Raw genomic sequence first — 4,911 nt, forward strand, 5'->3', positions numbered from 1 at the left:
TTTGTTAAGCTGCTGTTGCACTGCAATTTCCCTCACGGGATCAATAAAGTATCTGTCTATCAATTTTAGGTGTACAGAACATGTTTTTACAGCTGTGGTTTGATTCAGCTTTCTGTAACTTTTTGATAAGTTAGCTGCTCTTAAGATGATTACAAGGTAGAGTAAGTTAAAACTAGTCAATAGGTTAGTATTGACCAACCCTCTTTCAGGAGATATAACTTTCTGCAGAGTTCAGACTGTTTCAAATCTGTATCTTTGAGTTCAGGCTATCTGGGTGTTCTATAGACGGTGATTAGTTGAGTGAGGTGCTGCCTGTGTATGCATACTATATGTGACAAGTCTGATTAAATTGAAAAGCCTACTCTACATTTGTCATTCACATACCCTTGGGGTGTGACCTACTGTATGTGCACCCTGTGAATGCCAGTTTGCGGCAAGTGTCGGTCATCATTGCCTATCCTGGACTACTTCTAAATGTACTATTATGCATGTCATTGGAGTCAGGGCAAACAGTAGGCTGCACCACTGTCCCATGTGTGCTTCCTAGGCCACAATTGCAGGATGGAGGATCTTATCGATTTCCTCAAGGAGATTGACATTCCAGAGTCCACTATCGAAAAAATAAAGAAAGAAAAGGTAGTTAACAGAATGAATGTGTTAATGTCTATTATAACTTACTCCCACTGACCTACTGTAGATATTAACAGCACTACCCTTTCGTTTACTTAATTTCCAGTCAAAAGGGCCATTAAGTGCAATTAATTTATTTTTCAATGTCAGAAATTATTCCAGGAAACATATATTTAACACAAAATTACACAAAAGCATCCACAACTAAATATAATGTCAAATCTTTCATTGTTTAGTGTGTCCACCCTTTGCCTTTATTACAGCTTACATTATTTACAGGAGACTTTCTTTGAGTTTTTCAAATAAATCCACTGGGATATTTTTTCATGCTTCTTGTAAACACCTCCAAAGTTTAGTCTTAGAAGTTGATTGTATTTTCTGCTTCTGCCGATCCAAATCCAAATCCACTCAATGACTCATCGTCCAGAAAACCTCACTTATCTCAAGTGTCCAGTTTTGGTGTTCTAGGGCAAATTTTCTTCTTATTTGTCTATTTCCTTTTCAAATAGTGACTTTTTGACAGCTACACATCCCTTCAGACCCATAGCTTTGTGTTGTCTTCTTACAATGGAAATATTAACAAAAACACTTGTGGATTTTTTTCAGATCTGATGCGAGAGTGATAAAAACGTTAACTTCTATGGTGATGTCTACCAGGCCTTGCACGATTGTTAGGAGTCCCATTTTCTCTATATATTGTAGTAATTTTTGACTCCAGTTTTGGAAACTCTTGTTTTTCACCTATTTTCCTTTGACTTATATATTCCTAATGAAAGCAAATTCTCTTTATAGCTAATCTTATCAGAAATATCGCCTCTAGCCATTTCAGATGCACATGACAAAGACATGTGCAAGGCAGCTATGGTGTGTTTGGGTAGTTGTTTGAATGTTAGTGTCACTTTTAATAGAAAGTGTTCTAATATAATGTCAGTGACAGTTTTAGGATCAACTTGTGTTGGGAGGACACAGCTGTAACTTGTTTGATTGGAAGGATGGAAGACTTGGAGTGCCTGAAGGTTGCACAAAAGTAAAGAGTGGACAAATTAAATACTGATAGATTTGATATTATATTTAGTGTACTTTTCTGTCAAATATATGTTTCTTGCATTGTTTTCTGAAACCAAAAACTAAATAATTTGAACTGAATGGCTGTGTTAACTGGAAATTAAATAAATGCAAGGGTGGTCTCTGACTTCTGCACAGTACTGTACAGTATATTGATATTTTCATGTATAGTAGATATGTTCACTTCATACCTCAACAATCCCGAATTGCCTTTTTCCTTAAACCAGTATCAGCATATTGATCCACATAAAATGATGCTTTAAGTATGGTATTTTGAAACTGAAAGTTGATAATACACTATTCATTTTTAGATTGATGCCAGTGTCCTGAGGTTAATGACAGATGAACAGACGAGGAATTATTTGCCGTCTAATGGAGATAGATTGGCAGTGATGGGATATTGTAGGAGACATGAAAAGAGCCCAACAGTAGGAAATCAAAGCTTTTTGATAGACTGAAGTCAAAACTGAATAAAAGAAAAAAGTGTAAGCATCCAGAAAACATCGCTCATCATCAAGAGGTGAACACACAGAGTTGGGCTGGATGCTGTATGATGAAGGAAAAGGAGGCTTTATTCAGGTGAGAACCAAAAAGGGTGGTGGAACACGAAAGTTAAGTGTTTCAAAGGACTGGAAAAAAAAAGACCTCATAGCGGAGGCAATATGTTTGTTTTTCCCAGATGGAAAGAATGCAATATTTCTGAGTTTGAGGTGGATCTGACAAATTACCAAGGAGTTTCCTTAGATCAGGACAGTACAGTGGGAGCTCAATATGAAGCCTCAAAGTTAACTATCATGAGGTTCTATCTGTCAACCAAAAAGAAACATGACAGTAGTGGTGTGGAGACACAGCAAGAATCAAACACTGCAGGTCATTCACAGGAAAACACACAGGATTTTCCCTTTACAAACTCACAAATTGATTCACCATTGGAATTAGAAACATTAGATGTCATCTATGTTGGAAATACTGGAAATGATTTGAACTTAGGCAGTGATGACGTGGCACAATTTTATCCTGCAGATGTCACAGACGATTCTAGTTTAGCTCAACAAAGTTCTACCATGTTTACTGGGGAAAATATTGAGGATAGCATATCATTACAATTTTCAATGGAGACCTCTCTGAGATGGTACAACAAAATCTAGAAGACACTTTGCTTCTGGCACAAGAACTCAGGGAACCAGACAAAAAAATCCTTGTTGTCCAACGCAGCCAGATACTATCTGAGCTTATTGAACATTTCACTGATGAACACCTTTCATATACTCAATCAGAAATTCAAGTAAAGCTTTTACTACCAAATGGGGCAATATGAGAATGGATATGATGATGGAGGCGTTCTCAGAGATTGCCTCTCTGACTTCTGGCTTGAATTCTATGAACAATGCACAACAAGCAGCACTTTCAAGATACCATTTCTCTGACATGACTATGGCAAGAAAAAGTGGCAGAGTATAGGTAAAATTATTTCTTTTGATTGGCAGAAAGAGAAGTGTTTGCCCATCAAGCTTGCTCCTGTAATCTTGCAACAGGCAGCTCTTGGATATGTGAAGCGTGATCTTGTTGACAATTTTCTAAAGTATGTCTCAGAATCTGACCGTTATACCTTGGAATGTTGTCGCAGAGACTTCAACAGTTCTGACCAAGATGAAATACTGGAAATCTTGGACAACTACAGCTGCCGAAGAGTGCCAAATGCACACAACATTGAACAAATTCTGCAAGAACTGGCTCACAAAACCCTTATTCAAGAGCCTGCTTATGTTATCGAACAGTGGGAAAGTGTACTCGCTCCCCTCAGCAAAGCCCTTCAGGAAATTGAAACTGTGTATGAAAACTTGCAGCCAACGGCAAGGAAAATCATACGGTCACTGAAGTTTCCCTGCACAATGAATGCACGGGAAAAGGAAATATCAAAGCATATTACAACATACCTGCAAGAGTGTGATGGAAGGAAACAGTCTCTGTTCCTGAGGTTCTGCACAGGCTCAGATCTCTTTCTTGGCAAGATTGTAACTGTTGACTTCACAGATATGCAAGGATTTGAAAGAAGACTTATGGCACATACATATGGCTTTTATTTGAGAGTGTCTATTCATTATGATAGCTATCCTGACTTCAGGTGTGAAATTAACAAAATTTTGGAAAGTAATATATGGGTAATGGACATAGTTTAGTATTTTAGTCTGTCAACCTACCCAAATTAGACATTGTTCATATATTGAGTGAGAAACTAATGGATGTTTTTTCACCTTCAAAAAAGTATGGTGATGCAGTTTAATAAACACGTTCTTTTTTGAGCCATGTGCATTCTCTAAGCTACCAAGCACTTTTGTGCCAATGAACTCTGCTGGCATGTAGTGTCTGATAATGTTACAACTTTTGCGTTGTATGTTATTTAGTCACAATATGGCAGCAGAGTTTATTTGCACAACAACTGGACAGTTCATGACAAAGATTAATTCTAAGTGCTCACTTTGGTCAGCACTTGATTTAGAATTAATCTTTGTCGTTAAGTCTTCAGTTAGATGTTTCTTGGGGTCACTGTAACTTTGCAGAACCAATTTTTTTTTCATTTGTGTTTGACTAGTTTGGCTATTTGTGGATTTTGTCCGGCATTTTCATGAAACGTCAAGATTGTAGATGAGTTCAAATTCAATGAGTTCAAATGCATTGCATTTAGTGAATATTGTTTGTACTCTATTTTCATTGCATTTGGTGAAAGGAAATGAGAGAGGTGAGGTAATGTTATTGTCAAACATTTCATATAATGTTAGATAATGTTATTGTCAAATCAAAGTTGGGTTGGTTTTATGTGTGAACATTATCTATAGTCCATTAAAGATTGTTTACACTGTTTGCATCTTTTGGCACATTTACTTTCATTTGTTCCTTGTTTCATCCAATTTCACACTCAATGTTAAATCAGATCTAAAGACAACACATTAAAAGTGGTAACATCTGCTGTGGCATTTGAGAAAAATAAAACACCCTTATACCTAGATCCCACAATTATAAGTAGTTTATCTTATCCAGAGAGTGCAAAGGCCTCTATTCTCCTATTCCTACTCAAGGTCCAGCCCATTGAGGACCATTTCACGTAATCTTTAGTAAAGGTCAGTGATTTCAAACACATCATCCATTTAAACTGGGGGCAGCATACATCACTGAAGGTCGTCCACTGGGAGCGCGAGGGTTGTGGGCTGGCCTTAT

General features: G+C 37.2%; 1 pseudogene; it reads left to right on the plus strand.

Annotated features, from left to right (window-relative positions):
* The first annotated feature begins 551 nt into the window (after positions 1-551).
* On the plus strand, positions 552-2,968 carry LOC148641321 (uncharacterized; annotated as a pseudogene).
* Positions 2,969-4,911: the final 1,943 nt, after the last annotated feature.

Source organism: Lepisosteus platostomus, chromosome 24, assembly GCF_059453375.1.
Source record: "Lepisosteus platostomus isolate fLepPlt1 chromosome 24, fLepPlt1.hap1, whole genome shotgun sequence".
NCBI lineage: Eukaryota > Metazoa > Chordata > Actinopteri > Semionotiformes > Lepisosteidae > Lepisosteus > Lepisosteus platostomus.